Raw genomic sequence first — 18,167 nt, forward strand, 5'->3', positions numbered from 1 at the left:
CTGTCACCACAAAGAGATTCATAAAGAGAAATGACAATTTAATGTAAGGTCATGTTTTGAATGGGCTCCTCAGACAGAAAACAGACATTCGGTAAAAACTAAGGAAATCTAACTTTATGGTAGTCTTTAGTTAATTAAGAAAAAAGGAGGCCGGGGCGGTGGCTCATGCCTGTAATCCCAGCACTTTGGGAGGCCGAGGTGGGGGATTACCTAAGGTCCGAGTTTCAGATTAGCCTGGCCAACATGGTGAAACCCTGTCTCTACTAAAAATACAAAATTAGCCAGACGTGGTGGTACATGCCTGTAATCCCAGCTACTTGGGAGGCTGAGGCAGGAGAATTGCTTGAACCCGGGAGGCTGAGGTTGTGGTGAGCCAAGATAGTGCCATTGCATTCTAACCTGGGCAACAAGAGCAAAACTCTGTCACACACACACACAAAAAAAAAAAAAAAAAAAAAAAAAAGAAAAAAAAAAGAAAAAGAAAAGAAAAAAGAAGATATGATTTCAATAATATGATGTTCTGGAAAAAGCAAAACTATAGAGACAATAAAAACTCATTGATTCCCGGAAGCTCTGGTAGGTACAGAGCATGATAATTAAATAGTAAAGCACAGAGTATTTTTAGGGCACCAAAGTTATTCTGTGTGATATTTTGTTGAATACATTATCTTATGCATTTTTCAAAACTAGTAGAAAGCTTAAAGAAGGAAATTTAATATATGCAAATTAGAAAAAAAATATTGGGGAGGTTTGAGGATTCCCAGAAAGGAATGAAGACTGTGACAAGAAAAATTAAGTATTACAAACATATGAAATAATTTTTGTGTAAGGTCAAGAAGAAAAAATGCTGACTTAAGTAATTTTTGAAACGAGTAATCTATAAGATGAAAAAAAATGAACAGCACACAAGGAATCTTCTTGTTACACAAATGTAAGTACTGTTGATAACATGCACCTTCGGTGTGATATGATAGAGCTGAATAACTTGTTTCCCATGAAGGTAACGATGTACAATTCTCATACGATTATACATATATACTGAAAATAAACAATGACATAAATTGATGACAAACAGTGGGAGCCAGGTTTTTTACTATCTGGGTAGGAATTTACGTATTAGCAAAGGGAGGCCAAAATGGTGTATATGGTAATGGATTAGAGTGGGAGACATTAGTACTAATAAACATTTAATATCATATAAATGCAGATGTCTACTTAGGAAAATTAGATATGTGTATATAAAAATAGGTTAGCAAAAATATGTATATTTCCTTGCTGTTAGCTGAGAAGGCCTGGAAGCACTAATACTCCAGTAGCAGTGAGTACATCACAATCTTAGTTTCTAATATAATTCTTTAAAAAAGGAAGAGAGGAAAGGAAAGGGAAAGGAAAGGAAAGGAAACGAAAGGAAAGGAAAGGAAAGGAAAGGAAAAAAGGAAAGGAGAAAAGAAAAGAAATTGAGGCTCCTTAGAGAAATGGCTACTGCTAGGATTGGGGCAGAATATACAAGATGAGCCTAAACCATCATGCCAAAAAGTAAGGAAGTACAAAAACAAAAAAAAGGGAACATTGATTTGTATATGTCAAAGAAGAGGACACAGGAACCAACAGAAAGAGATCCACATTCTAAAGCTGAAATGATTTAGTAACAAAACAAAGTAGTATTAGATTATAATAGAAACTATAAATTGAATACTCATGAGTCCATACAATATATATGAAAATATAAATAACAATCGGAAGAGCAGAGACAAATCTCTCATGCAGAAGAATGCCAAGTAATTTATAGATACGCCCTGCAAAGAAAGGAGGCATATATCAAAACTTCATAAATGCTGACTGTGCATAACTACATTCCTCTTGAGAATATGATGTGGAAAAGGGAAAACAAGGGAAACTTCAGTGGAGAAACCTGAGAATAACTATCTTAGCATAGTGATCAAGATAAGCAACAGTCATAAATTATGCTGCTAGTATGTACCCTTAATACGATGTAATAAAAATGTTGCTTTATATTTGTGGCTTTCCTCTTAAATACCCACAATTCAGCCTAGTCATGAAAAAAAAATCAGCTACATTCCAACAGGGAGCATCCTTGAAATACTTAATCAGTACTTCTAAAAACTGTCAAGGTCGTTGAAAATAAGGAAAGTCTGAGAAGCTGTCACAACCAAAAGGAACCTCAGAAGATGGGATAACTAAAAGTAATATGGTTCTTTATGGGAACCTGAAACAGAAAAGGACATTAGATAAAAATCAAGAAAATCTGAATAAACTTTTTTTTTTTTAGTTAATAATAAAATAAAAATATTGGTTTGTTAATTGTAACAAAATGTATCATACTAATGTAAAATATTCATAAATTGGGACTTTTCTGTACTATCTTGTATTTTTTAATAAATATGAAACTTTTAAAAATTAACTGTTTTTAAAAAGGAAAAGAAACATAAACATTTTTCATACAATAAAAACTGAAGAATTTTATTGCCAGTAGACCTGCTCCACAAAATATGTTGACAGTTTTTGAGATAGAAAAAAATTGATGTAGGTTAAAAACTTGAATACATATAAAGAAGAACATCAGAAAAAGAATAAGTCAAGTAAAATATATGGATTTACACTTAATTGCTCTAAAATTAAATAATTGTGATAATGTAAATTGGATGTTTGTAGCATATATAAAAGTGAAATGAATGACAATGATATGAAACATCAGAGAATTAGGATCATTCTGTAAAACAACACCTGCCCTACATATGAAGAAGTATAATGTTATTTGAAGATATATTTATGTAATCTCCTCTGTGAATATCTCATTTGTATTTCTTTAAAAAATTTGTGTTGGTTACCCTTGGATTGACAATATACATGTTAAAACAGTGTAGATTTATAAACAATGCTCAATAAAGATCAGTAAAAATAAATTTTAAAAAGAAATGAAAGAGCAATTAAAAGAAAAATAAACATTAGCAATGTGGTCAATTTCAATACTAGTATATCAATAATCACTGTAGATGTGCATGGTATAAAAGTAACAGTCAAATGATACAAATTGTCAAACTGGATTTAAAAAAAACCCCACAACTATATCCTTCCTACAAGAAAACCACTTTACATATAAAGACTTAGATGGGTTAAGAGTAAAGAAATGGAGAAAGATATATTATACCAACATTAACCAAAGAAAACAGGGAAAGTTACATTAATTTCAGGAAAAACTGACTTGGAAACAAGGAAGATTATTAGGGATAAAGGGGAATATTATATAATGATAAAGGGCACAGATTTCCAGGAAGAGATAAGAACCTTAAAAAGGTAGGCACGTAACAGCAGATCATTAAAATACGTAAGTCAAAATGTTAGAACTGCAAACAGATATAGACAACTTTACAATTATCATTGGAAACTTTGTCTCTTGTTCATTAATTGATGTATCATGCAGGCAGAAAATCAGTAAGAATGGAGATGATCTAAAGAGCATTCTCAATCCGCTTGACCTAACAGAATTTCTTTTTTGCCATGAACCACGATGGAAGTCTACATCCATTGTTGACACCCATGGATCTCTACTTAGAATAAGAGCTTAAATGCGTATAAGAAATGCATACAATTATAATGAATGTCAATTATATTAAAATGTCATTGGGAAATTTTTAAAATAAAATATTTGATGTATAGCAATATATGTTTATTTACTAAAATATAAAATAAAAATATCTTATAATTTGTCTATCAATTAGCATAAAAGATGTTTTGAGATATCTATAACAACTTTAAAGGGAGTGATCAAACCTCATATCTTAGGTACAACAAGCATTACTATGGTTTGTTACCTGCGATCAAAATGCAATGTAATGTAAAATGTCCATTGGAGGTAAGTGGAAAATATATATTAATCATATTCCTCATTCAACTTCACAGATTACCTAAATCTATTCATAGATGCCAGATTAGAAAAGTGATATTGACAGAATAAAATGTTAAAATTTCCAACTTTGACCTTCTGTACTTGAAGTGCCTACTTTGCTAGTTGTAGTCTTGAAGACTTCATGAGATGATGGAGGTTAATAATAGGTTTGAATAAATTTCTGAGTATTTAATTCTATAATAGTTGTTTACTAGCATTATCAATTCAAAAATTCATATGAATTTCAAATGATTACTTGAAAACAGCAAGTATATGTTAGTTTCCCATTGATCTGTACAAATTAACAAAGGTGATGTTTTATTAATGTGATAATCTTACAGGCTTTATCAACTTATATAAATATTTCCACTAAAAATTTTTTCTGTTCTATTTGCCATTGTAGGCTCTCCGAAATCTGAGTTTCAAAGTATACATATACATATTCTATTGTGTGTGTGTGTACGTGTGTGTGTGTATTTTGCTTGCTTTCGGGACACCAATAATAATGTGACACTAAATAATTAATATAGCGAAACAATAATTTTGCCCTGTATTGGGCACCTTGGTTTGGCTTATTATTATATTTTTAATCACAGCTAGTTTGCAGAGAAATAAGAATCTCAGTTTGAGAAACATTCATAAAAAAATGACTCATTAGTCTTTTGTAGATGAGCACTACTGCATTAAAAGTACTAAGTTTTGAGATTGCTGAACTATAGAATGAAAATACGTTTCTGTACCATTCTTGTTAAAAAATTTAATCATAAGAACATTGGTTTCTTTTAAGACTTAGACCTAGTGAATATACTATATATTACATTCTGTGGCTTTTGAAATTATAAAGATGAAATATATTTTTCAAGCTCAAAATGCTGTTGTATAATTATTCGTCTTGTTTTTAAGATTTTTTTTATTGTTGTTGATATGAGGTCTTGCTTTGCTGCCCAGGCTGGTCTCAGGCTATCCTCCCACCTCGGCATGCCAAAGTATTGGGATTACGGATGTGAGCCACTATATCCAGCATGAATCACTTTTTATTAAAGTGAAATATGAGTGATCCTCTTGGCCTGTTATTTCCCACTTGTTTATGAAATTGAACTCCATTTTACACAGATAGCATTTATTTTCATATGAGTAAATTCAAAGGATAGTTTTTTACAAACCTTTTATTGTAGGTTTGGGGTACATGTGAAGATTTGTTACATAGGTAAACACGTGCCATGGGAATTTGTTGTATATATTATTTCATTGCTCATGTATTAAGCCCAATACCCAATAGTTATCTTTTCTGCTCCTGCCTCTCCTCCCACCCTTCGCCCTCAACTAGACCCCAGTGTCTGTTGTTTTCTGCTTTGTGTTCATAAGTTTTTATTATTTAGCTTCTACCTATAAGTGAGTACATGTGGCATTTGGTTTCCTGTTCCTGCTTTAGTTTCCTAAGGATTATAACTTCTAGCTCCATTCATGTTGCTGCTAAACATAAGATCTTGTCCTTTTTTTGTGACTACATAGTATTTCATGGTGTAGATGTACCACATTTTCTTTATCCAAACTGTCATTGATGGACATTTAGGTTGGTTCCATGTCTTTGCTATTGTGAATAGTGCTGCAATGAATATATGTTTGCATGTGTCTTTATAATAGAATGATTTATAGTCCTTTGGCTATATATCCAGTAATAGTGTTGCTGGGTCAAACGGTATTTCTGCCTCTAGGTCTTTAAGGAATCACCACACTGCCTTCCACAATGGCTGAACTAATTTTTACTACAACAGTGTAAAAGTGTTCCTTTTTCTCCACATCCTTGCCAGTACCTGGTTTTTGGTTTTTGTTTTTTACTTTTTTCTGACTGGCATTAGATGTTATCTCATTTTAGTTTTGATTTGCATTTCTGTAATGATTAGTTTTATAGAGCTTTTTATCATATGCTTCTTGGCCACCCGTATTTCTTCTTTTGGAAAGTGTCTGTCCATGTGCTTTGCCCATTTTTAAATGCGGTTGTTTATTTTCTCTTGTAAATTTGTTTAGTTTTTTATAGATGCTGGATATTAGACCTTTGTCAGAAGCATAGATTACAAAAATGTATTCCCACCTTGCAGGTTGTCTGATAGTTTCTTCTGCTGTGCCAAAGGTCCCACTTGTCAATTTTTGCTTTTGTTACAATTGTGTTTGGTGTCTTTGTCATAAAATTTTTGCCCACTCCTATGCCCAGAATGGTGTTGCTTAGGTTGTCTTCCAGAATTTCTGTAGTTTTGGGATTCGCAGTTAAATCTTTAATCCATTTTGAATATTTTTTATATGGTATAAGGAAGGAGTCTAGTAAAAATCCTCTGCATATGGCTTGCCAGTTATCCCAGCAACATTTATTGAATAGGGAGTTTTTTCCCCATTGCTTGTTTTTGTCAGCTTTGACAAAGATCAGATGATCATAGATATGTAGCCTTGTTTCTGGGCTCTCTATTCTGTTCCATATGGTCTATATCTGTTTTTGTACCAGTTTCATACTGTTTTGATTGTTGTAGCCTTGTAGTACATCGAGTTTGAAGCTGGATGATGTGATGCCTCCATCTCTGTTCTTTTTGTTTAGGATTGCCTTGGCTATTTGGGCTCTTTTTCTGCTTCTACATGAATTTTAAAATAATTTTTTTCTAGTTCTGTGAAGAATGTCATTAGTAGTTTGATAGGCATAGCATTTAATCTATAAATTGCTTTTGGCAGTATAGCCATTTTCACAATATTTATTCTTCCTATCCATGAGCATGGAATGGTTTTCCATTTGTGTCTTTTCTGATTTATTGAAAGAGTGGTTTGTACTTCTTATTGTAGAGATCTTTTATCTCCCTAGTTAGCTGTATTTCTAGGTATTTTATTCTTTTGTGGCAATTGTAAATGGGATTGACTTTTTGATTTGGCTCTTGATTTGTCTGCTGTTGGTGTATACGAATCCTAATAATTTTCTACATTGATTTTGTATTCTACAGCTTGGCTGAAGTTGTTTATCAGCTGGAAGAGTTTTTGGGCCAAGACTATAGGGTTTTCTATATATAGAGTCATGTTCTCTGCAAACAGAGGTTGTTGGACTTCCTCTCTTCTTAATTGGATGCCCTTTCTTCCTTTCTCTTGCTTGATTGCCCTGACTGGAACTTCTAATACTGTGTTGTATAGAAATGGTAAGAGAGAGGATCCTTGTCTTGTGCTATTTTTCAAGGGGAATGTTTTTAGCTTTTGCTCATTCAGTATAATATTAGCTATGGAATTGTTAGATGACTTATTATTTTGAGGTATGTTCCTTCAATACCTAGTTTATTGAGAGCTTTTAACATGAAAGGGTGTTGAATTTTATGAAAAGGCTTTCTGTGTCTATTGAGATAATCTTCTGGTTTTTGTCTTCAGTTCTATTTATGTGATATATCACATTTATTGATTTGTGAATGTTGAATCAACTTTGCATCCAGAGAAGAAGTCAGCTTGATCATGGTGGATTAGCTTTTTAATATGCTGCTGGATATAGTTTGCAAGTATTTTGTTGAGGATTTTTGCATCAATGTTTATCAAGGATATTAGCCTAAAGTTTTCTTTTTTGTGTGTGTCCATGACAGGTTTTGGTAAGATGATGAAGATATCAAGAATAATTTGAAGAGGAGTCTCTCCTGCTCATTTTTGTTTATTTGTTTTGCTTTTCAATAGTTTCAGTAGGAAGGGTACCAGCTCATTTTTGTACATCTGATAGAATTCAGCTGTGAATCCATGAGGTCCTGAGCTTGTTTATTTGTTTGTTAGCTATTTATTACTGATTCTATTTCAGAGCTCATTATTGGTCTGTTCAGGGATTCATTTTCTTCCTGGCTGCTATCATAGAGGAAGAAAATTAACAAAAATATTCAGGACCTATACTCAATGTTAGACCAAATGAATCTGATAGAGCTTTTCAGAACTCTTCACCCAAAAGCAACAGAATATACATTCTTCTCATCATCACATGGTATATACTCTAAAATTGAGCACATGATTGGACATAAAACAATCCTCAACAAATGTAAAAGAACCAAAATCATACCAAACACACTCTCAAACCACAGGACAATAAAAATGGAAGTCAAGATTAAGAAAATTGCTCAAAACCAGCTGGGCGTGGTGGCTCTTGCCTATAATCCCAGCACTTTGGGAGGCCAAGGCGGGTCAATCACGAGGTCAGGAGATTGAGACCATCCTGGCTAAAAAATAGAAAAAACTAGCCAGGCGTGGTGGTGGGCACCTGTAGTCGCAGCTACTCAGGAGGCTGAGGCAGGAGAATGGCGTGAACCCGGGAGGCAGAGCTTGTAGTGAGCCAAGATTGCACCACTGAACTCCAGAGCCTGGGTGATGGAGTGAAACTCAGTCTCAAAAAAAAAAAAAAATTGCTCAAAACCATGCAATTACATGAAACGTAAACAACAAAGTCCTAAATGACTTTTGGGTAAATAATGAAATTATCAGTAAGTTATTTGAAATTAATAAAAACAAAGATATGACATACCAGAATCTCCAGAATCTCTAGGACACAGCTAAGGCAGTGTTAAAGGGAAAACTCACAGTAATAAATGATCACATTAAAAAGTTAGAAGGATCTCAAATTAACAACCTAACTTCAAATTGAAAGAATTAGAGAAGCAAGAACAAATCAAGCCCAAAGCTAGCAGAAGACAAAAGATAAGAAGCCAGAGCTGAGCTGAAGGAACTTGAGATACAAAAAACCATTCAAAAGAGCAATGAATCCAATAGCTGTTTTTTTTTTAAATAATGAAAAAGACCACTAGCTAGATTAATAAAGAAGAAAAGAGAAGAAAAAAGAGAAACAATTAGAGAAGACAAAGGTAATGTTACTACTGACCCCACAAAAATAAAAACAACTATTAGAAACTGCTTGCCGAGACCAGCTCGGTCACGCAGACCCTAACCCAGCGGCGCTAGAGGAATTAAAGACACACACACAGAAATATAGAGTGTGGAGTGGGAATCATGGGGTTGACAGCCTTCTGAGATGAGAGCCGCAAACCAAGTTTTATCACATATTTATTGACAGCAAGCCAGTGATAAGCATTGTTTCTATAGATTATATATTAACTAAAACAGGAAACAAAGGGATGGACTCTCACTAGTTATCTGCAGCAGGAACATGTCCTTAAGGCACAGATCACTCATGCTATTGTTTGTGGTTCAGAATGCCTTAAGCCGTTTTCGGCCATGGGTAGGCCAGGTGTTCCTTGCCCTCATTCTGGTAAACCAACAACCTTCTACCGTGGGCATCATGGCCATCATGAGCGTGTCACAGTGCTGCAGAGATTTTGTTTATGGCCAGTTCTGGGGCTTGTTTATAGACAGATTTGGGGGCCTGTTCCCAACATTACTATAAAAAACAGGGCTCTGTGGCTGACACCTGGAATCCCAGCTCTTTGGGAGGCTGAGGCAGGTGGATCACAAGATAAGGAGATCAAGACCATACTAGCTCACATGGTGAAACCCCATCTGTACAAAAAATACAAAAAATTAGCCAGGCATGGTGGCATGCACCTGTAATCCCAGCTACTTGGTATGCTGAAGCAGGAGAATTGCTTGAACTCAGGAAGTGGAGGTTGCAGTGAGCTGAGATTGAGCCATTGTACACCAGCCTTGGTGACAGAGCAAGACTCCATCTAGGGAAAAAAAAAAAAAAAAAAAAAAAGAAAGAAAGCAAAAGAAAAAAAGAAACTACTATAAACACAAACTGGAAAACCTAGAAGAGATGGAAAAATCCTAATACACCCTTACAAGACAGCCAAGAAGCAACTGATTACCTAAAAGATAGTTTTAAAGTCATAGTTGTTCCAAAAAATGAATAAATTTAAAATAAATAAATAAAAAAAAACCATTTGAAACTATTGCCCATTTCTGAGAGATGGAAATTACATACATAAAACCCATTATTCTTATTTATTTTTCTCATATTTTAAAAGAATATTAAATTCTCTTCTAAAAATGTAGGTCCACATATTCTCATAAAATCATACATATAATTTTGATGAGCAGTTTTATCTACAAGAGGCTACAAATTATTAATAGTTAGAAGATTTTCAGACTAACATATAATAATTGTAATAGTCTTGTTTTCAAATGTTCTTTTTTTCTTTTTCTTGTTTTCAAAATGTTCTCATTGATGGTTTTCCTCAAGAACAAATAATCTCCCCCTGGAAAAATATAACATGATTAGGAATTGAATGTAGACATTTCAAGTATAAAACAGTATTAAAAAGTAAAAGCATACTTAGAGGATAGATAGATAGATAGGCAGATAGATAGATATTAATGGAAGGAAGGTCAACTATCTGTCTAGAAATCTGAAAATATTTTATTTAAATATTAATACAAAGTCAATTTTACATTGTCTCTACTATTTGCTTTTTAAAATTTTCTTATAATAATTATACAAATGCAATGTATCACAAAGTGCCACAGAGCTCCATCATTTACTGAGTATGCCACCACTGAATAAAGATGAGAAGCAGTGCTGTCTTCTGGTTTTAGGGTCAGTTGACTGACTCTAAAGGAAACAGAAGATAGATGGCTTCTAAAGTAATATAACTTGGCATGAATTAAAACTGATTCTACCTGATTAAAAAGGCAGGTATGAAAGTACTAACTATTGGGGTCCGTGCCGGGGGTGGTGGAGAATGAACAGACACAAAAGACAAAGACAAACAGAGAACATGGCGGCCGCACTCAGAGCCTCCGCCTCACTTTATTTATACTCCATAAACCCCATGTCAGCAGAAATAACACAATGCAAAACAAACTTTCTTTACCCAGATGTAACCTTCTACTCAGTTCCTTGTCTCTATGCTCTTCCTTATCTGCTCGCCTTCTTGGCGCCTACGGGAGTTCATTAAAAGTTCAATTGGAGATACTGTCCTTGAGCCCTATCTATTTTCAGCATACTGTTTTCAAAGGCCCCTGCAACTAACTGTAGAGACATGTGAACAAAAGTGTTTGGGATAGAAAATCCCTATATGGATGTAGAAAAGCCAAGTTCTGCAACTTTAGTTTGCCTATTACTGGAGGATTTTAAAACAATTTTTGTCCTGGGTCTCAAATTAACATTGCTACTTGTTCTATATTATACAATAATATAATCATTATTTTATAGTTCATATGTTGGCTTTATAACATATAATAACTGTAAATGCTTTCCTACATTGAAATTTAGTTTTCCCAGCTCCATATTATGGTAAATAAGTTCTCTACTGCATATTTGAGAAGATGAAAGTTTGGAGAAGCTAATCAAGTTGTTCTTTATGTCAGGTTTTTCTCACAATCCATATACAATACATTAGCAAAGACTGTCAACTTGTCTAATAATTGGCCACTTTTTACTACTTCTACCACTATGCTATGATCTAAACCATTAGCTTTTACTGACTAGAGTTTAGACTATTGTAATACCTGCTAATCAGTTTCCTTGCCATAAGACCTTTTCTCTTTCTCCTGTGCTCACACATTCTACTCTTTTTATGATAGTGCCATGGACTGAATGTTTATGTTCCCTCCAAAATTTATGTTGAAACCCTAATCCTCAGTGCTATGGTACTTGGAGATGAGATCTTTAGGAGGTCATAAGCTTTAGATTAAGTCAGGAGGGTGAGGTTCTCCTAATCAAATTAATGCCCTTTTAAAAAGAATAAGAGAGGTGAGCTAGTTCTCTGTCCACCATGTGAGGACACAGTGAAAAGGTGCTGTTTGTAAACCAGGAAGAGGGTACTCTTTAACAAAGTAACCATGCTGGTTCCAGGATCTCAGATTTCCAGCCACCAAAAGTCTAAAAAATAAATGTTTGTTCTTAAAGCCACCCAGCTCAAAATTATAATATCAACTGACTAAGATAAGTAGCCAGTATGATCTTTTAAAAACTGTCAGTCAAGGCCGGGCACAGTGGCTCACAGCTGTAATTCCAGCACTTTGGGAGGCCAAGGAGGGTGGATCACACGGTCAGGAGTTTGAGACCACCCTGGCCAATACTGAAATCGTATCTCTACTAAAAATATAAAAATTAACTGAATGTGGTGGCACACTCCTGTAGTCCCAGCTACTCGGGAGACTGAGGCAGAAGAATCGCTTGAATCAGGAGGCAGAGGTTGCAGTGAGCTGAGACCACACCACTGAACTCCAGCCTGAATGATAGAATAAGACTCCGTTTCAAAACAACAACAACAAAAACACTGTCAGTCAGATAAAAGTAGCAGTTAAATCCCAAATCTAAAGTGCTTATTATGGTCCAAAGGCCCAAATGATCTGATTATTGGTTTCCTCCATAACTTCACCTTCTGTCTCCCTTGCTTGTTGTATAATAACCTCGCATGCTTCCTTGCTATACTTCCCTCCTGTTCTCTGTCACTTCCTTTCTGCAGCTACTAAAATGTCCCTACAACCTACACTGGCTATCTAATGCTCTCAATCTGCTTATTCTTCTTAATAATAGTGTTACCATCTGAAATGCTTGTGTTTGTTTTTAGATTCTTACTTCTCTATCATGCCATAGAGAATAAAGAACTTAACGTGTTGTATTTATTGCAGCACTCTCAGCTCTTAAACTAGTGCCTGAAATCCTGTTATTGCTTAATGAATATTTGTTAAATGAATAAAAAGTTCACTGAGCTCAGTTATCAAGTCTCAGAGCTTACATTTGATACTGAATTTCTCTGATTTCTAACCATATAAAGTACTGAATTTAATTTCCCCCATATGTCTAAATAGTTCACTAATATGTGTCTGATGCAACTAATCTCTGAGGGGTGTAGAATAATTGTACAAATTTCATCAGATTTTAGACAAGAAATTTGTAATATAGGGGATGTTTTAAGTAGCTCCAGATGGTTAAATTCAACTGTTCCTAATATGACAAGCCACAAGGAAATCTTCTAACTCACAATACTATAAACCAAAAGTAGTTGAAAAGAGCAAAATAACAATATAAGTTGAAAAAAATCATTTAATATTTTAAAACCACTTAATTGTGTCAATAATTTGGATCGATTATCTCTACAATTAATGTTGATTTGTTCCTGATTGTTAGTAAAGATTTACTCTAAATAGCCTGTTAATAAAAACTCAGCTTAGTGAATTCATGAGTTACTCTAAATCAATTTCTATGTCCACCTTTGAACTTCCAAAATTTCCCCCATAACTGTTATCAATCCAGCTGTTAGCTGGATCATGCTGAGGATTCATTTGTGAAATCTTCTGTGCTATTATAAGATTGAAATTGGGTTCAAAAACTACCTACCAGGTACTATGCTTATTACCTGGGTGGCAAGATCATCTGTAAACCAAATCCCCATAACACACAATTTACCTATATAACAAACATGCACATGTACCCTTGAAGCTAAAATAAAAGTTTTAAAAAATGAGGTTCATTAGCACATAATATTCACTCCTAAATAATTCAATGGTTTCAATATGGTTTTAGGCTAATATTAGAATTAGATATTTATTGAACCTCTTCTTATATGGAAGAACAATATATAATAAGAAGAATATATAAAATAATATATATTTATGAATATGCTCATTATTAGTTGAATTCAAAATACCAAGACAGCAATTGTCAGTGGTAAATTATTTCAAAATAACAGAGTATTAAAATACTGTCTTATGTATATTCAGACATTTGTAAATTTTTGAAAAACATTATTTTATTTTTTTTTCCTCTGATTAGAGAAATGGGTAAAATGTTAGAAGGCAGCCAACTTGCTGCAATAGAAAGAACAAATTACAGTAACAAAACGGACTTTATGTATTAGTGTAGTCCACAATTCTCTTAAATTCTGATGAAATTCAGTTTTTCATGCACTGACACTGATGGATTATTGTTATTTTTAGACCCAGTGCTGCAACAACAAGTCGCCAGTGTTAGAAGTGTGCTGGCTAATATGGTGATGGTTACAGCTTTGATTGAGATTACTCCTGTCACAGGTCAGGCAGAGCAGTAGACTGGGTCATACTGTCCTGGCAGCTGGTCTTTTTCTTGCCCTTGTATCTTAGAGAAATATGAACCTGTTCAGCCCATACAGCATTGTGGTGGTAATCATTTCTAATGGAGTGTGGAAACAAGATGTTGCAGAAATATATATATCATTTTATCCTGGTAATATATCTTCTTTCTATAGAGCAAACAATGTCCTACTTAACAAGAATGGCTACATTCATCTTGATCTGCCTGGGTGTTAAACTTTTCATGGTTGCTGTACTGATTTTTTTAAACAAAAAGCAGTAGAATGCTTAAACATGTTAGAATACAAACCAACAAAGGATTTATATATATATATAAGAATTAAATGGCACAGTTCTTTCTTTTTTGTTTGTTTTTCAGGATGAGTGCCCAATCACTCAAACAACAAATGCTTTTGTTATGTTTGTTTTGTCTGGATTTTTAAAGACAGCTAAATAATAATACCTGTAGTTAGGGGAGAAAAGTGCAAAAAAAAAAAAGCTATTAAAATGCTATCTTCAAAATTTAACTTACAAGTATTACAATTCTTTTTTTCTTATTCAGACTAAAAAAGAGGCAACCAGACAGATGGTAAATGTAATCTAATCCTGTGGCAGAGAAGGATGGCTGCATACTCAATATCCATTCTGTTTATCTTCCTTAGTAACAGCATAACAACGTTATTTCAGGATGGGAAAACAACAACAACAAACTTTTGCAGCTTTCCTTGCCACTAGGAGTGAATGAAATGTAAATGGAAAGTAATACTTCTGAGAACAATTTTTGAAAAGGGCCCTAATTTAGCTAGAAAGTTGCTTATTTCCCTGAATATTTGTCTTATTCCTACTTCCTTGGCACCAGAAGTTATGTCTGGTTCCTCCACAAGCGTCTTGTGACAGTGACATGACCTCAGGTAGAAAAAATCATAGACTAAAAACAGCTGAGTAGAAAGGAACCACCATGGATTGACTTCCTCTGGATTTCTTTATGAGAGAGAAAGTATAATAACCTGTGTAAGTCATTGTTTTTAATGACCATCTTACTACCAAAAGGATTTCATTTCTGCATGAGACAACTCCAGACTGTGAGAAGGAAGTTATTCTTCTTATATCCACTCTATGGAAATTGTAGCATTGCCCAATTAGCATTATAGTTTTTTCCAGAGAATTGTTCAGAGCTATCATAACTAGAGAGATCATGTTGTTAAGTAGATGAATGGCTTCCACATGTCCTGCTCCACCAGTAATCATTCCCTACCTTCTCCTTGTAGATAGTTGTATGTTAATAATCTGTACGTTTGTTCAGTAACTCCTTGCCCCAGTTGAATTTATATAACATGATTAAATTTCATTGAGGCCAATGTTGTAAAATAATTCACAAACTCTCTTCTACATGTGACAACTATGAATTAAATGGAAATTTTTGCTGTGAACTAAAATATCTGCTTTCTTTGAGATAAGGAATAAAAACAAGGCCAAAGATCACATATTGAGAGGGACAGCTGGACAAAGCAAACTGAAATGTTTGGTTCCAAATCAATTATCCTGGTTCTTGCAGATTCCATTTGCTTTGTCTGTCTTAATTAGTAAGCACTAAATAGCAGGATTTTATACATTATCCTGTTTCTGTGATTGGATGTGTGTCTTTGGGATAATTATCACCTAATCCTGAAATATATTTTGCATATTTGGTAACAGAAATTTTATATTAGAAAATATGTAGACTCAAAAATTTTTGAGCATGCCTGGCAAAGTTACAGTGGCATCAGTTTTTTTATAATATCCCTAAATCATCTCACCAAATATAGCATAAAAATGAATAAAACAACAAAAATTATCACAGCCAACATACACCGTAAAACCAAGTGACAAAGTGACTCCACGAGTCCCAAAATACATGCAGGTAGGGCCAAATCACTGACAGCACAATATCTGGAAAGTATAGTAAGACAAATCTGATGGCCTAACCATAATCTTAATGAAAAACATCCAAAATCTTACTAAGACTGTTGTCAAAGACTTCCAAAAGACACAAAAGTAGCTTAAGCAAATGAGAATGCCTATATCATCTTTGAATAAGAAACTTCAATATCATAACGATATCATTCCTTCCCAAGTTAATTTAATGCAAAAAATGACAATAACATTAAGCTTTTGCTTTTATTTATTTGTCTTATTGTTTTGCCTGAGTTAGACAAGTTCATTATAACAATCAGTTTGAAGATTAAGCAAGCAAGAATGACCACAAGAGGCATAAAATGGAACAGCAATGAATGGGGCAATTGTTACCAGATGTTCAAACAAATTATAAAACTTCGATAATTAAAATAAATGTGATATTGCTGCATAAATAAACAACAGGACCAACAGTACAAATAACATACAAACCAAGTCATATGTGGAAATGTAATATGCAATGAAATTAGCCTCTTTAATTTGTAGCATAAATTATTAAAATTCTTATTAAAGTGAATTCAATACAAATAATTTTAACAGAAAAAAATGTAACTGGACCCTTTACTCACAATCTACCCAAAAATTATTCAAATTGATCAAAGATTTACATCTAAAAATCTAAAATATTCAAGTCATAAAACATGGATAAAATTAAAACTTGGGAATGGGGCAAATTTTTTCTACTAATAATTTAAAATCCAGACCCAACAATAGAAAGATGGAGAAATTTGACTGTAACCTAAAAAACTTATGGAGATCTATGGACACCACAGGCAAATTTTATTTGCAATTCTTAGTGAAGACTAAATGTAGATGTTCCTAATATATAAAGAAATTCTAAAAATGGAGAATGAAAAGCCTAAAACATGATGGGAAAACAGGTAAATAATGTGAAGAGTGTCCACCAGGGAAAAAAATGCAAATTTTCTTTACCATAAAAAAGGAAATTCAGCTTCACTTACAGTAATGCAAATTAAAACTATACTGAAGAAAGCATTTTCCATTTTACAGATAGGCAAATCCAAAAGTTTGACTCCATATTTACCTATTGAGACTGTGAGAAAACAAGTTGTTTTACAAATTGCTGGAGTATAAAATAGTTTAATCGGGGGAAAGTTTGACAATATCTAGTAAAACTACATATACATGTATTTTTTTTTTTTAATTTGGCAATAGCACTGCTAAGAATCTATTCCAAAGATATACTAAAAATAATCCCAAAAGACAAACGTATAATTTATAAGTACAAAAAAATAGAAAAAAACAATAGGGAATTAATTAAATATATTACAGAACATCTATACAATGTCATATTATACAGCTCAAGGAAAGAAGGGGAATAAATTTAAGTAGTTCTGTGGAACAATTTCAGATTATATTCAGGGAAATTAGGTAGAAAAGTGTTCAAATTAGGTTTCCATTTATTTAAGAAAAGCAGGAGTAAAACATAAAAATATACAGTTAGCTTCCAGTTTTATTTCGTCTCTGAAATATAGTAATTGTCTTTTCAAAAAGTTTCTTCAGGTTTAAAATTATGTAAATTATTTCTGCAGATTTAAAGTTACAGCTGCAAAACAAGATTTGGAGGTGTTTTTTCATTTTTGTCCTAGCCAGCCTTTTTCCTCTCTTCCTAAGTTTGATGATAATTGTTTTTGTTTCATGTTTCTGTGGTTCACCCTTCATTGAGTTTAATTACAAGCACTTGTGTGTGTATGTATATATGTTTGTGTGTATGTATATGTATGTGTGTTGTATAAGTGTTTGTACATATATTATGCTTGATTTATAACCATAAAGAAAAGAATTTATAAAAATTACTTTAAAACACAGCATTATACTGCATATGATAGTGGAAAGTACCCTAAAAAATGATAAAGGCAAAATTAAAATAAAGTAATTAATATGACCCATCCCTAGACAAATTTCTCTCTATCTATGAGATAATTAAACTAAAAATCAAGTTATCTGTCCCCAACATGTAATAGTGAACCTGGCATAGTATAACAATTACAGACACTTTCAATTCCAAAGAAGAGCAAAGAAAGAAAGGAATTGCCAGCTGTATTAGTCAAGTTTCTCCAGAGAAACTAAATGAACAGCATATGTGTGTGTGTGGCTGTGTGTGTGTGTGGCGGGGGGGGGATTATTTTGACTTAGATCAAAATAGAGAAAATGTAAATATATATATTATTCCTACAAAATTAGAAAATTGGGCGAAAGAAGAAACAATGTTTTTTAAGAGTTGGAAAACAGTAGTGAACGTTGATTCTTGAGAGATAGGAAATATATTAACTGAAGGCCATAG

General features: G+C 33.5%; 1 long non-coding RNA gene across 3 annotated transcripts in view; it reads right to left on the minus strand.

Annotated features, from left to right (window-relative positions):
* LOC123572970 (uncharacterized) overlaps window positions 1-18,167 on the minus strand; it is a 59,886-nt gene that overhangs the window by 12,206 nt on the left and 29,513 nt on the right. For 2 of the 3 annotated variants that reach the window (XR_012434445.1, XR_010586362.2), the window contains exon 3: window positions 5,726-10,110. The exons of the other annotated variant lie outside the window; for it this stretch is intronic. This is a non-coding gene — a long non-coding RNA (uncharacterized lncRNA). Of the gene's footprint in view, window positions 1-5,725; window positions 10,111-18,167 lie in introns of those variants that run through there. 3 annotated transcript variants of the gene reach the window in all.

This window comes from Macaca fascicularis, chromosome 4 (genome assembly GCF_037993035.2).
Source record: "Macaca fascicularis isolate 582-1 chromosome 4, T2T-MFA8v1.1".
Taxonomy (NCBI): domain Eukaryota; kingdom Metazoa; phylum Chordata; class Mammalia; order Primates; family Cercopithecidae; genus Macaca; species Macaca fascicularis.